At 47.3% G+C, this 16,460-nt stretch overlaps 1 protein-coding gene across 4 annotated transcripts in view; it reads right to left on the minus strand.

The window, feature by feature from the left end:
* LOC102405658 (ninein-like protein) overlaps nt 1–7,394 on the minus strand; it is a 94,705-nt gene extending 87,311 nt beyond the window's left edge. For 2 of the 4 annotated variants that reach the window (XM_025264551.3, XM_025264549.3), the window contains exon 1: nt 7,214–7,393. The gene's annotated coding sequence lies outside the window, so the exon portion shown is untranslated. Of the gene's footprint in view, nt 1–7,213 lie in introns of all 4 variants that reach the window. The other 2 variants (XM_025264545.3, XM_025264547.3) reach the window with 2 other exon arrangements.
* Between the last annotated feature and the right edge of the window lie 9,066 nt (nt 7,395–16,460).

A 16,460-nucleotide genomic window follows, 5' to 3' on the forward strand; every position in this document is an offset into this window, starting at 1 on the left:
AGTGTTACCATCCTGAGCTGATGCAGTTTCCTAAATCAAACGGAGCTAAAAAAATTCAGATGTAGCCATTCCGAAGTCTGACACATGAGCGGTTTAAGACTAGTGAGACAACACGATGCCACGCAAGTTCCAGTGACACTGACCAGTGGCCCCAGGGTGGAGAGGACCCTGGGAGCACCAGGCACGGCCAGTTCTATAAAACAGCCCTGCTCCTGGTGGCGCCTGCCAGCATCCAGTGTAAAACCAACACCACCCTGACTCACCCAGGAACCGGAATCCATACGGGAAAGAAGCCTGGGAGGAAGTACTGGCAGTCAGGGCTGCCCATACCCCTGCCCTCACTGACACGGGAGCTCAGAGCAGGTCTGCTTCGTGGGAGCTCACTTTGCTGCTACTGCTGTGTCGCTTCAGTCGTGTCCGACTCTGTGCGACCCCATAGATGGCAGCCCACCAGGCCTCCCGTCCCTGGGATTCTCCAAGCAAGAACACTGGAGTGGGGTGCCATTTCCTTCTCCAATGCATGCAAGTGAAAAGTGAAAGTGAAGTCGCTCAGTCGTGTCCAACTCTCAGCGACCCCATGGACTGCAGCCTACCAGGCTCCTCCATCCATGGGATTTTCTAGGCAAAAGTACTGGAGTGTGGTGCCATTGCCTTCTCTGGGGAGCTCACTTTGAATGATACTATAAAAGTCTTCCTAAAATGCTCTCCTGTTTTAAGTCACAGGATTTCAGAGTTTTATGGTTACTGAACTTGCTTGTTCATTATCTTCATAGACTTGGGGAAAATATTCTCATTTCAGAAATGGGGGAAACACGGCACAGATATTTGGAGCCCAAAGACAAAAACTAGGCAGTCTAAAATCAGCCTGTGTCCCAGGTGAGACCGGATGCACCCACACCCCATCTCTGTAAGCACTGACGGGTCCCTGCGCTCCTCTCAGGGGCCCATTTTGAGCCAACTCTGGCTAAAAGTCAGGTTCCACTCTGAGACAGGAACCCAGAGGAAGAGCAGTTTGGGGGTAGAGGTGAACACAGAAATCCAGCCTGGAATGTGTTGAGTTTGAAATACCTAGCAGGCACAGAAGTGGAAATGAGCAAAGGCAGCTAGATATCTGGCCTGGGGCAAAGACACTAGCTGAGTAACGCTTCCTGTGAGCGAAACTTGACACACAAAGCTACTCAAAGCACCATCTTCTTTTCCCCACCTCTTCAAACAACACAGCCAGGGAGAATACCTTACTGTCTGAGCCACCAGGGGAGCCCAGAGAGAATACCACATTTCATCAAACCCAAGGTGCCTCTGATGCTAAGACAAAGGACAAAGAAAGGAAAACTCTGTCAAAACTTGACACAATGAATTCTAAGACAGCGTTGAACGTAGGATGCACCCGCAAGGACTTCCCTAGTGGTCCAGTGGATTAGAATCTGCCAATGCAGGGGACACATGTTCAATCCCTGGCTGGGAAGATTTGACATGCCACGGAGCAACTAAGCCCCTGTGCCACAACCCCCGAGCCCAAGTGCTGCAGTCACTGAAGCCTGTGAGCATAGCGCCTGTGCTCCACGACAGGAGCAGCCACCGCAGTGAGACGCCCGTGCACCACACTGAAGAGCAGGCCTCATGCACCTCAACTAGAGAGAGCAGGTGTGCAGCAACGGAGACCCAGCACAACAACAATTAAAAAACAAAAAAAATTCAACCCAAATTCAGAGAAGTGAGAAGATGAAAAAAATGCATCTTAGAAAAGATGAAATATTGTAAGCTTTTATCAGTGGCAGATTTTTACACTGCTGTGAATCCAAGGCAGACATTTGTTTTTGTAACTTTTTATTCTGATGTACTTTCAATTTCAAATGCATAGAGAAGTTGCAAGAACAGTACAAAGAATTCGCCAACACTCTTTGCCTAGCTAACTTCACCAATGTCTTGCTTTCACTTTGCCCCATTGATCATACATCCATATGATCATTGTCCATATGATCACTTTCTCCCCTCCCCCTTACCCCATGAAGTTTTAGACTATGTGCCGTCTTATCCATAAACATAGAATTGGCCAGAAAGTTTGTTCAGGCTTTTCAAAAGATGTAACAGAAAAACCCAAATGAACTTTTTGGTCAATGCCCTACTTCCATACGTATTTACAAACACAAGGACATGGTCACAGCACTGTTATCAGACTCAGGAAACATGATATTGCTAGCATACTATTGGCCCATCCACCTTCACACTCAAGTTTTGCCCACTGACCCAATAATGTCCTTTACAGCTACCCTCCCCCGAATCCAGTCCACAGCTAAGCACTGTATATAGTTCTCAGATCCCTTAGCACTCTTTCAACTGGAATAGTTCCTCATCTTTCTTAGAGTTTCTTGACCCTGAAAGTTTAAGAGTACAGAGGCCAGGGATTCCCTGGTGGTTCAGTGGTAAAGAATCCGCCTGCCAATGCAGGAGACACAGGTTCGATCCCTGATCCAGCAAGATCGCACATGCTGCAGAGCAACTAAGCTCATGAGCCACAAACCGAGCCTGCGCTCTCGAGCCCAGAAGCAGCAGCCGCTGAAGCTCACAGGCCCTCGAGCCCGGGATCTGCTGACAGAGGTGAGAAGCCTGCGCGCCGCAACCAGAGTGCAGCCTCTGCTTGCAGCAACTAGAGAAAAGCCCGAGCAGTAACCGAAGACCCAGCATACCCAGAAAAGAGGCCAGAGGCAAGTTACTTTGTAGAATGTGACTCAAATGTAGTTTGTTTCCCACACGAGATTCAGGTTACCGCAGCAATACCCCAAGCAAGGTTGTGTCCTTCTCTGCACCTCTTATCAGGAGGTTATCTGGGACCGTAACTTTGATCAGTCACTTAGTTAAGGGGCATCCACAGCGGGGCAGTCAACACCTATTTTGTGTGTTCAACTTGAAATAATGAGTATTCAAAAAGAATTAAAAATGTATCAAGAACTGCTTAATTTTGAAGCCACACTGCTGCATGTTAACTACCAGCTATGTTTTTACTTTTTTGCCACAGAGCAGCACCGACTAAGTCTGATGAATTATGTAGAACCTTGTGAATGACTTGTTAGAGTGCGACCAGCAGCGAGCACAGGTCATTGATGCAGACAGTGGCCCAGTCCAGGGGCAAACTCGCCCTGTCCCTTTCTTCATCCAGGTCCTCAGACAGCAGCGGCTTTCTCGGGACCCAAACCACAGAACCAGTCACCTGGGCCCAGGGGGCTCAGTGGTGGCTGCAGTCAGCAGTATCACGCCCGGGAGGCGGTTGCACAGCCCTTCCTGTTATCACGGGGTCAGCGTCCTCCAGTGTGAGTGGAGGAGTCTGGTCTACCCCCGGCTCTGTCATCCAGCCCCAGCTGGAGAACTGGTGACGCTGCCCACTTTTACTTGGCTTTGCCCACTTCTGGGAACGCAGCCGGAAGACGAGAGGCCAGGTGGCTGGATGGAGCGGCGCCTCGGGACCCCCGAGCACAGGGCAGGTGGAGATGGTCCAGGTACAGGGAGCCCTCCCTGGGGTATGACAGCCTGCTCATCAAACTCTCCACTGAGCAGACTGTCTTGTTGGTTGTTAGAGAATTTACAATCGTTTACAAAATTCCTGTGCCCTGAAGTGAGAGAGTGAAGGTCGCTCAGTCGTGTCCGACTTTTTGTGACTCCATAGACTGTAGCCTGCCAGGCTCTTCTGCCCATGAAATTCTCCAGGCCAGAACACGAGTGGGCAGTGGTTCCCTTCTGCAGGGGATCCTCCCAACCTAGCGATCGAACCCAGGCCTCCCGCATTGCAGGCAGATTCTTTACCAGGGCACAAGGAAACCCCTGTGCCCTGAAACTGAACCCCAAACCTGTGAATGTTTCATTACATGATGTGATGCTGGCTCTTAAATTCACGCCATCTGTGACCCTGAGAGCAACCCCACCACCTGGCGTGAACCACACTCCTACACTCCAGCTCTTTTGTTACTATTGTTAGTTGTTATTGTTACTTCCAAGGACAGACACATCCAGGAGGCCCACAGAATGCAAGGCCAGTTTATTAAGCCATCTACACTCTTGTTCACAGATGAAATTTGGTTGAAAGTTCCTCTCTTGTCCCGCACTTAGGATGACTAGACAGATGATGTTAGTCACAGCTTCATGGGCTTTTTTTTTTTTTTTTTTTTTTGGTTTTCAGTCACCAACACTGAAAAACCCTCATTTTCTTTCTAATGTAAAGAAACAACGTTGTCACTGAGGCAATGAAGTACCAGTCTTCGAGATGGGAACCACAGTACAGCCAGCTCGGCAGACTGCTGTGAGCACCAGCCAAAGGAATTTACCCAAAGCACTGAGAAGAGAGCCTGGCCCACAGTGAGTGCTTAGCTACAATTTAAACAGAAATCACCAAGAGAATCGGCTCCATTTCTGACAGTAGCTCAGTGCGGCATGGGGCCCAGGTACCACGGACACACCACCTGTGCAGTGAGCCACACAAGCCCACCCAAAGCCTGCACCTCAGCCCCCAAGTCTAAGGAAGGGCCATCCAGAGTTGAGAAAGAAAAGGGCAACTATCAGAGCAGATGCAAACTCCAACTTCCACCAAGAAACTAAAAATACAGAATGCCCAAAAGAACCCCTTGGTCCCACAGTTCACAAGCCAAACAATGCTGACAGTCAGAATCCCCTGGCGGAGAGGTCTCACCAGCGGGCTCAAGGTCACCTCGGGGACGGGGCAGGGGAAACCTTCTGCTGCCACCACCCGCCAAATAGCTCCAGGTAGAGTCTGGCCTCCTGCTTGTGATTAACCAAGTTGCTGGCCTCGAGCCTGAATTCCTAATTCATACTTGGAGAAGGAAATGGCACCCCATTCCAGTATTCTTGCCTGGAAAATCCCATGGACAGAAGAGCCTGGTAGGCTACAGTCCATGGGGTCACAAAGAGTCGGACACGACTGAGCGACTTCACTTCACTTCACTTCACTGCACTTGAAGCCAAGGACTAAGTTAAGTTCAAACCTAAAGTCCAGTTACAGCTACTGCCACTCAACTTTTTAGGGAATGACCATGGAATCAGACGGCAAAGTGGCCTGGGTACTGGAAACACTCTTCCAAGTTGGAGGGCACTATTCCTTCAGTCAGAAGCCATGCCATGCACCTGACTCCACCTCTGAAACTTCTACTTCAAGGCACGCCAGACACTGTTTTTGCCTCCTTCTTCTAGACCTATCTTGAGTCAGAGAAGAAGAGAGATGTTCAGCAACTGCCTGTTTGTGGCAAGATCCAAAGCTAAGTGTCCAACGTAGAAAGAACATGGACAGAGGGATCTATCACATGCCCCAAACACCACATGCGCCATCTTCAAAAAAAAAAAAAAAAAGAAACAAACCATCTAGTAACCAGCAACCAGCACCTAAAGCCACTCACCATAAAAGGGCAGGATCTGAACACCTTAAATACTCAGTTAGAACTCTACAACTCTTCTGTTACTCTATTTCCCACCACCAGATGTTCGTAAGGACTCAAGACACAGAATCAAACTACAGTAAGTCCCCTACATATGAACAAGCTCCATTCCAAGAACATGTCCTTAAAGCCGATTTGTTCATAAGTCCAACAAAGTTAGCACTGGTACCCAACTAACAAAGTCGGCTATATAGCACTGTGCTATAGTTGGTTTACAACACTTTTCACACAAATGAAACAAACACAAAAAAATAAAGAAAACATTTTTAATCTTACAGTACAGTACCTTGAAACACTACAGTACAACAGCTGGCACACAGGGGCAAGAAGAGTTACTGACTAAACAGGCAAGGAGAGTTACAACAGGCAAGAAGAGTTACTGACTAAAGGAGGTGGGAGATGGTAGAGGTGAAGGATCATCAGCCACAGATGGAGGACAACCTGCAATTTCACTCCTGCCTGATGGTGATGCGACGCACATTTGCATCTTTGAAAGTTCACAACGTGAAGGTTCATATGTAAGGGTACTACTGTAACACTAAGGGATGAATCCCCAGCATGTGCACAATGACACAGCCCATCCACCTCCAAGAAGCCCTGCCTGGGCTTCTCATGTCTAGGGTAAACATGAGCTAGAGAAAAACAGCTATCCATCAAAGTTTATATAAACTCCTCAACTGAACAGAATTCTCTGGTGGTCCTGTGGTTAGGACTCCAGGAAGGTGGCATAGGTTGGATCCTTGGTCAGAGGAACTCAAATCCCACAAGCGGAGTGGCTAAAAAGAAAAGGTAAATAAGATAAATTCCTCAATTAAAAAATGTTAAAACCCTAACTTTTCGATAAACTGTTCTCCTAGTTTGATGATGTAAAATGTTATCTGAGATTCAGGTGCTTTGGAGATGGCTTGTTATTTTACCATTCTGCAAAAACGATTATCTATTTTTTTTATTGAACCTGAACTATAATCTCAGCAGCAGCCCCTCAAGAGCAGCTTACCGTCGCTCCGTCCTATTGACAGTGCTGGCGGTGGGACCGCGAGCATCACTCGACCCTCCAGCCTGGACCATCACAAGACCACCGGCTCCCAGTTCTTGCCCCCAACCCCCCCTTCCCTTGCACCACCACCCCCGGAGCCGTTCCACAGCTCGGCCTAAGTCTCCAGGAGCAGAAAGGAACCGAGCGACCTTCCTCACTTCCATCTTGTGCAAATACACAGCTCAACAAGGAGTTTCCAGTTATCAGTATGATTTATGGGATCCGCGACTGAGCGCACCCGCGGGAGGAAAGCCGCGCTTCTGCAAAAACTACTCACAGCATACAAAACTCAAAACAGACTTTTCCGCCCCAGAGCGTGAGTCCTTATTTCTAACAATTTTTCCAAGTGCAAACTCGTAATACAGCAAAAGGAAGCAGGTAGGAAGCAGAGCTTCTGCACAGTGAGGCGATCTTCCTACTCAGAGCTCATCCCGAGCAGTAACTGGACGCCAGCAGCCGCCTAGAGGACCGGCCCGGCCGCCTTGGGACCCCAGCCGATCGCCCGCCGGCCACCTGAGCCAAGGTCCTGGAGAGGCAACCCAGACGCGACCCGCGAGAGGGACTGGCTCTACCGAAGCCGCCCCGCGCCCCAGGGTCTCGAGGGAAGCGAGTTCCCTCCGGACTGACCCAGGGGCCCCCAGGCCCGGGGGCAGAGCTAGGCGCGGAGCCCGGGCCCGCGGTCCCAGCGCCCGCCACTGTACGCCCCCGGGTGCGCGATTACCCCCCGCGCTCGGCTCACCTGGGCTGCGGCGTCTCGGGTCCCGCCCGCGCGGGGACAGGCCAAGGGCGCGAGCGTGCGCTCCGCTCCGAGCCGCGTCTCGCCGCCGCTCTTTGTGTCTGGAGGCCCGGGAGCCGCTCTCCTCCCCGCCAGCAGGCGCTGAGGCTGCTCCAGGCGCGGGGCAACGAGGGCCGAGCCCTGGGCGGGACCAGGGGAGGCGGAGCCTGAGCCGGAGGCGGGCCCCAACTTAGAGGCGGAGCCGGAGGGGCGCGGCGGGGCGGAGAGGCGGGGCCAGAGATCGCGGGACCTTCCGCGGCAGGGCAAAGCCAGGGGCGGGGCCCCCTCAAGAGGGGCGTGGCCCGTGCCGAGTGGGAGGGGTCGGTGGGCGGGCCCGCAGTGGGTGGGGCCCCGTCTGGAGTCGGCTGGGTGGGGATCCTAAAGGACGAGAGGGCTACGCGCTGCCCCGGGAACATCTTGGGAAAATTTAGAGCCTCAGGGGATGAACCAAGGGGCTGACCTTGCTGATCTCTGTGAGCAATGCACTCCTGTTCTCAGGTGTCGGCCTAGCATCCTCTTTTGGAAGCAAACCAGGCAACACACCCTAAACCCAAGTTGAGCACCATGCTCTGCTGCTCGGAGTGATGCCAGAGCCTTTACACTGTGCCTGTGACCTTTCCCAGACAGGGAGGGACCAGCAGAAAGTCAGGCCACGCCAAGGTGGTCAAGCTGCCAAGACCCTGGTCGATTCCAGTTGATGGAAATTCCCCTAAATTCCCAACGGTGCATGTTGCCCGAGTGAAGACTGTCTTTCCTCTCCTGTTCCTTACTCTTTGCTTGCTTGGGTTCTCTCTCACTCACCAGTTGGAGAATAAATTTGATGTCAAATGATGCTAGTGGAGGTGACAGAATCCCAGCTGAGGTATTTAAAATTTTAAAAGATGATCCTGTTAAAGTGCTGCACTCCATATGTCAGCAAATTTGGAAACCTCAGCACTGGCCACAGGACTGGAAAAGGTCAGTTTTCAGTCCAATTCCAAAGAGGGCAATGCCAAAGAATGTTCAAACTAATGTACAATTGCATTTATTTCATATGCTAGCGAGGTTATGCTCAAAATCCTTCAAGTTTCAGCAGTATATGAACTGAGAACTTTCAAATATACAAGCTCGGTTTAGAAAAGACAAAGAAACCAAAGATCAAATTGCCAACATTTGATGGATTGTGGAAAAAGCAAGAGAATGCCCCCCCAAAATCTACTTCTGCTTACTATGTTAAAGCCTTTGACTGTGTGGATCACAACAAACTGTGGAAAATTCTTCAAGAGATGGGAATACTAGACCACCTTTCTTGTCTCCTGGGAAACTTGTATGTGGGTCAAGAAGCAACAGAACTGGACATGGAACAATGGACTGGTTCAAAAGTGAGAAAGGAGTAGGTCCAGGGTGTTTAAGGTCACCCTGCTTATTTAACTTATATGCAGAGTACATCATGCAAAATGCCAGGAGAAATATCAATAACCTCAGATACGCAGATGATACCACTCTAATGACAGAGAGCAAAGAGGAACTAAAGAGCCTCTTGATGAGTGTGAAAGAGGAGTGAAAAAGCTGGCTTGAAACTCAGTGTTTAAAAAACTAGGATCATGGCACCCAGTCCCATCACTGCATGGCAAATAGAAGGAAAAAAGTGGAAGCAGTGACAGATTGTATTTTCCTTTGCCCTTATCCCAAAGAAGGGCAGTACCAAAGAATGTTCAAACTACTGCACAACTGTACTCATTTCACATGCTAAAGTAATGTTCAGAATCCTTCAAGTTGGGCTTCAAAAGTGTGTGAACCGAGAACTTTCAACTGTTCAAGCTGGATTTAGAAAAGGCAAAGGAACCAGAGATCAAATTGCCAACATCTGCTGGATCATGGAAAACCTAGAGAATTCCAGAAAAACATCTACTTCTGCTTCATTGACTATGCTAAAGCCTTTGACTGTGTAGACCACAACAAACTGTGGAAAATTCTTAAAGAGATGGGAATACCAGACCATCTTACCTGCTTCCTGCAAAACCTGTATGCAGCTCAAGAAGCAACAGTTAGAACTGGACATGGAACAGTGAACTGGTTCAAAATTGGGAAAGGAGTATGTCAAAGCTGTATATATAATGGATATAATTTGAGCAAACTCTGGGAGGACAGAGGAGCCTGGCATGCTGCAGTCCATGGGGTCACAAAGAGTTGGACACGACTTAGTGACTGAATAACAACAATAACAACATGGGAATCATAGTGCCATATACTGGCTGTGAACCACCCAGTCGTTTAACCCTTGGTTTCCTCAGTTTCCTCATCTGTAATTTAGAAATTTTAAAAATAATCCCTGGATAAGCATGTGTCTAAGTCATATCTGACTCTTTGGGACCCCATGGACTGTATCCCACCAGGCTCCTCGTCCATGGAATTTTCCAGGCAAGAATACTGGAGTGGATTGTCATTTCCTCCTACAGGGGGTTTTCCTGACCCAGGAATTGAACCTGAATCTCTTTTGTCTCCAAATTGGTGGGCAGATTCTTTACCACTGCACCACCTAGGAAGCCCAACAAGAATGCATCACGTTTAAATGAGCTAATCCGTGGCTGCTTATCTTAAGGAGGCAGGGAGACCAGGAATCCTCCACCTTGGATATTTAAAAATTAAATGCTAGTCGGAGGCCTTCCCTGGTGGTCCAGTGGTTAAGAATGCACCTTACAATTCAGGGGGGCACTGGGTCCATCCCTGGTTAGGAAATTAAGATCCCACGGGCTGTGGAGCCTCCAACTACTGAGCCTACACACTGCAACTGCAGAGAAGCCCTTGAACAGCCTGAGCGCTGCCACGAAGGTGCCGCAACTAAGACAAAGCACAGTTTAAATAAATAAATAAAAGAATTAGATGTCTTAAATATGTAAGTAAATAAATGCCAATAGGTATGTCTTACTGTAACTGAAAGTGGGAGTCCTGCTGCTTGCTGCTCAAAAACCAATAAAGAGGCAAGGTTAGTGGAAAGGAAACTTTATTTTGCTCTTTTTAATTTTAGTTTGCTTTATTTCAGATGCTGGCAACCCATGGTGGGGAGTGGAGGGCAGATTTCTGTCCAAAAGCTGACTCTCCACATCCATGTGGCTCTCCTACTTTAAATTTTTTTATTTTGAATTAGAATTATATTTATAGAAAACTTACAAAAATAGTACAGAGAGTTTCCATATACTTCTCACCCAGGTTCCCCTAAAATTAACATCTAATACAATCATGGTTACCAGAATCAGGAATTTAGCATCAGTACATTACTATTAACTAAAGGCCGTATTCAAAAAATCAGAAACATTTCCAGCTTATCTTGCTTAGGTGGAGGATGAAGTTGAAACATTACCCAACACTTTAGGGAGAAATGAGATGTTCTGTTCTCACCATTACTTACTAGTGGAATATTGATTGTAATTGTTTTACAAACTCAGTATTGTTTAAATTTAACCAGCAGTTGGGCTCAGTGGTAGATTCCAGTGCTTTCCTTTAGAAAGATATTATCTTACCCACAGTCTGGATTTAGAAGAAAAACTACCCCCAAATTCTATTTGTTAGTTTGTAATCTTGTCCTATGAGAAATACTTTCAGTCTCTCTGTCTCTGCTGCTGCTGCTGCTGCTAAGTCACTTCAGTCGTGTCAGACTCTGTGCGACCCCATGGACGGCAGCCCACCAGGCTCCTCCGTCCATGGGATTTTCCAGGCAAGAGTATTGGAGTGGGGTGCTCTCTGTCTCTAGAGCATGCTTAATGTCTGGAGAGACTAATGATGCAAGGGGCTTCCCAGGTGGTGCTAGTGGTAAAGAACCCACCTGCCAATGCAGGAGACGTAAGAGATGAGGGGTTCAATCCTTGGGTCAGAAAGATCCCCTGGAGGGCGTGGCAACCCACTCCAGTATTCTCACCTGGAGAATCCCATGGACAGAGGAGCCTGGTGGGCTACAGTCCATAGGATCACAGATTTGGACACCACTGAAGTGACCTAGCATGCATGCACAATGATGCAAGAGAAAGAACATTCAGGACATGCTGGGTGGGGATCAGCATAACCTTAAGGTATAAGAAGGAGAAACTAGGGCTCTAGAGTTCTGAAGACTACTCACAACATAAGATGCGCCTTATCAGGTTACACCCAAAGCCCGCACCTCCCAATGTTTCTCCTCCAATCTATGTGTTGTGACAAATGACAAACATCCCATAACCATGTATTCCTTTACTCAAGGATTTGATGGCTCCACATTTACTAGGCAGGGGAATCTAGATTCACAAACCCTAGTCCAGGGCTGTTCAGACATCCCAGTGCACCTTTCCAACTTCTATCTTTTGTCTCATGAAGCCCTGGCTCCAACAAAGCCATGTACTGGCTGCCTCTTGAGAATGCCCTTGGCACTCCTGCCTTCGTGTTTTTGACATGAAAGGCTTCTATCTGCTTGAGTTGATCCATTCATCAAGGTTGCACTCCAGCCTGATCACTTTGGAGAAGACACCCTCAGGACCATCTGTCCAAGTCATCCAGTAATAGTCCTCTTCTGCTTTGTGCCAATCATTCTGGTGTCCTGATCTGTTATTTACATCATTATCTGAAGTTCCCCTGGTAAGTCCTTGTTGTTTGAGTCCCACCAAGATTATAGTTATAGCTATATATAATGTTGGCTGCTCCAAGCAGCTAACAGGATCTTAGTTTCACAATCAACGATAGAACCCATGCCCCTTGCAGTGGAAGCAGAGAGTCCTAACCAGGGACTTCCAGGAATTCTGAATCCCACCTAGATTATAAACTCCTGCAGTCAGACATAGTAATTTTTGTCTTTACATCCCCCAAGACACATTAGTAGAAAGCCTGGTAAGTGAGGGAGGGGGATTCCTTATTTTATTGGATTCTCATGTTGATGCTATGTTTCTGGCAATTGTCTCAGTACTGAGTGGGGAGAAGCGTAGTTTTTCTCTGTGAAGAGATATCCTAGTTTTTCTTTGATAACCTATCATGAAATTGCTATCTATGAATTCCAATGTCTTTCAGAGAGTTGAGAATGGCCAGCAAACCTTCAAACGGCTGTGCTTTGGCAAACGGCCACAAAATACTGCATTTGTCTTTAGAGTGTTAACTCACAGATTTTTCATAGTCAGTTTTCAACTTAAAACAACAGCAATCAGATGACTTAACGGAGTACTTTATCCTTTAATCCTTTTAAAGGATTTATCCTTTTAAAGGAAAGAGTTGCCATATCAGGTTCTTTTTCACTGGGAGTCATGGCTAAGTGCTGACCTCAGTACTTTTGGAAAACATATTCATTTGTGGATATTGTTGCTTCATTACACTTTGATGAGCCTGGATAACATATGTAGCAATGTCACGAACCTAAGAACTAAAGAAAGAACTAAAGAAGCTTATTAACTCAGCTTGATTATACTGTGGAAGTGACAAATAGATTCAAGAGATGAGATCTGATGGACAGAGTGTCTGAAGAACTATGGACAGAGGTTCATGACATTGTACAAACCATCCCCAAGAAAAAGAAATGAAGAAAGGCAAAATGGTTCTCTGAGGAAGCCTTACAAATCACCGAGAAAAGAAGAGTAGCAAAAGGCACAGGATACAAGGAAAGATATATCCATCTGAATGCAGAGTTCCAAAGAATATCAAGGAGGGATAAGAAAGCCTTCCAAAATAATCAATGCAAAGAAATAGAGGAAAACAATACAATGGGAAAGACTAGAGATCTCTTCAAGAAAATTAGAGATACCAAGGGAACATTTCATGCAAAGATGGGCACATAAAGGACAGAAATGGTATGGACCTAACAGAAGCAGAAGATATTAAGAAGAGGTGGCAAGAATACACAGATCTTCACGACCCAGATAACCATGATGGTGTGATCACTCACCTAGAGCCAGACATCCTGGAATGTGAAGTCAAGTGGGCCTTTGGAGGCATCACTACGAGCAAAGGTAGTGGAGGTGATGAAATTCCAGCTGAGCTGTTTCAAATCCTAAAAGATGATGCTGTTTAAGTGCTGCACTCAATATGCCAGCGAATTTAGAAAAGTCAGCAGTGGCCACAGGACTAGAAAAGGTCAGTTTTCACTCCAATCCCAAAGAAGGACAATCCAAAGAATGCTCAAACTACCACACAATTGCACTCATTTCACATGCTAGCAAAGTGATGCTCAAAGTTCTCCAAGCTAAGTTTCAACAGTACCTGAACTGAAAACTTCCAGATGTTCAAGCTATATTTAGAAAAGGCAGAGAACCAGAGATCAAATTGCCAACATCCAATGGATCATCGAAAAAGCAAGAGAATTCCAGAAAAACATCTACTTCTGCTTCATTGACTATGCTAAAGCCTTTGACTGTGTGGATCACAACAAACTATGGGAAATTCTTAGAGACAGGAATACCAGACCATCTTACCTGCCTCCTAAGAAATCTGTATGCAGGTCAAGAAGCAACAGTTAGAACTGGACATGGAACAATGGACTGGTTCAAAACTGGAAAGGAATATGTCAAGGCTATACATTGTCATCCTGTTTATTTAACTTTTATGCAGAGTACATCATGCGAAATGCCAGACTGGATGAAGTACAAGCTGGAATCAAGATTGCCAGGAGAAATATCAATAACCTCAGATATGCAGATGACAGCACTCTTATGGCAGAAAGTGAAGAACTAAAGAGCCTCTTGATGAATGTGAAAGAGGAGAGTGAAAAAGTTGGGTTAAAACTCAACATTCAGAAAACTAAGATCATGGCATCTGGTTCCATCACTTCATGGCAAATAGATGGGGAAACAGTGGAAACAGTGCCAGACTTTATTTTGGGGGGCTCCAAAATCACTGAAGATGGTGACTGCAGCCATGAAATTAAGACGCTTGCTCCTTGGAAGGAAAGTTACGACCAACCTAGATAGCATATTCAAAAGCAGACATTATTTTTCCAACAAAGGTCTGTCTAGTCAAGGCTATGGTTTTTCCAGTACTCATGTATGGATGTGAGAGTTGGACTATAAAGAAAGCTGAGCGCTGAAGAATTGATGCTTTTGAACTGTGGCGTTGAAGAAGACTCTTGAGAATCCCTTGGACTGCAAGGAGACCCAACCAGTCCATCATAAAGGAAATCAGTCCTGAATATTCATTGGAAGGCCTGATGCTGAAGCTAAAACTCCAATACTTTATCCACCTGATACAAAGAACTGACTCATTTGAAAAGACCCTGATGCTGGGAAAGATTGAGGGCAGGAGGAGAAGGGGACGACAGAGGAAGAGATGGCTGGATGGCATTACCGATTTGATGGACATGAGTCTGAGCAAGCTGCGGAAGTTGGTGATGGACAGGGAAGCCTGGTGTGCTGTGGTCCATGGTGTCCTAAAGAGTCAGACACGACTGAGCGACTGAACTGAACTGATTGTCTCCCAATTCTAGGAGGCTGGAAGTCCAAGATCAAGGTGTTGGTGGGGTTGGTGGAACCTGCGGGCTCTCTCCTTGGCTTGCAGAAGGATGTCCTCCCCTCCACTCCCTGGTGTCCTCATGTGCCCTTTCCTCTGAGGACATGCATGCTTGGTGTGTCTTCTTATAAAGATACCAGTCCTAGCGGATTAAGGGTCCACCCTTATGGCCTCATTTAACCTTAATCACTTCTTTAAAGACCCTGTCTCCTAATAGTCACATTAGGGGTCAGGACTTCACCATATGAAATCTGGGTGGGGCGGAGGGACACAGTTCAGTGCAGACACCTTTCCTCATCTGTGGGTCCCTCACCCTCCTCCTTACATACCTACCTCCTTTTCTTCTCTCACTACAGACCCACTTTCTCTTTTTCTGTGGTTTTAACTCATTTGCCCTTTTAAGTGTTCACTCAGGAGAGTGGAATGTGCTGAGTTCACAGTCCTTGGACCCGTGGTTTCACCTCAGGCCTGTTTTGCTTGGCTTGATGACCAGAACCCTTCCTGTGGGTGACTCCCTCCCACACTGGGCTTCTTACAGTCCTCACCCTCCTTGTGCCCCCACGACCCAGCCCCCTTGGCTCCTCCTTAGGGGGTCTGGCCCCCCTGGGAATTCATAAGTGGAACCCCCAAACTAGACCCTCTTAGTCCCAAACTGTAAGACCTGCATATTGAGGCTTCCTTGGTCCCACCAGGCAGAGAAGTTCAGAGAAGTCAAGGGCGGGAGCCCCTCGAAGAAGCTGCGGGAGTTCAGACAATGCTTGACAGATAGACAATCGCACCCTAGCCCACATCTTAGAGGAGATTCCCAGCCTCTCTCTCCGTCTCTCACCCAAGCATGTTTTAACCTGGTCAAGGAATCACTCTTTCTCACGTCATTTTTATTCAGTCACCACACACACACACACACACCATCAAAACACCCCACTGCACACAATCCCACTAGACATCCCACCAAGCACATGCATACCCACTGCTCGCATCGACACCGCAGTCCCTCGCCTCACAAACTCCACAACACACAGCCCACCACTCACACAATTCCACTGCATGCACCCCACCACTCACACACGCCCCACTAATGAGCACTCCGCTACATGCACAATTTCACACACATATACTGCAGTACTCAACACACATAATATTCACACATACACACCCCTACAAAAACTACATGCTTACACACAATCCCACTACGTACATACACAACCCTCCATATTCACCTCACGATTCACATATCCACATGAACACAGACCACTACACCCATATTCCTCACACACCCATGTGCACGCACCCACAACACTGTATTCGCTCCCCACTATTCACACACACACCACCACACAAAACTTCAGTATGCATATATATACACCCCTTCCACGTACATGCACACACACTACATATGCAACTCTCTTTACATTTATCCACCTCTACACACACACTTTTGCTCCACTATCCACACCCCCCATATCCACACTCATACACCCCATTACACACATGCACACAAACCCACAAGCTCACACACACAAGCTTTACCCCTCCTTATTCTAAAATGCTGATGACAAGCTCTCCACACCCCTGAGCCTCATATCCAGGAGTGTCCTTCCTACCTGTCCAAGCTGCATTTGTCACCATTCCCTACTCAGATCCCTTTCTTCAGCCAGGCTGATCACTTTCCTTCTTTGGAGGCTGTGAACTCCTCCTGACTGCTCAGCACTCATTGCCTGCCACTCAGTAGGGGTCTGATAACTTTGTGTTGAACTGAATTCTATGCAAATATTTTGAC

The sequence above is a fragment of the Bubalus bubalis genome, chromosome 14, assembly GCF_019923935.1.
Source record: "Bubalus bubalis isolate 160015118507 breed Murrah chromosome 14, NDDB_SH_1, whole genome shotgun sequence".
NCBI lineage: Eukaryota > Metazoa > Chordata > Mammalia > Artiodactyla > Bovidae > Bubalus > Bubalus bubalis.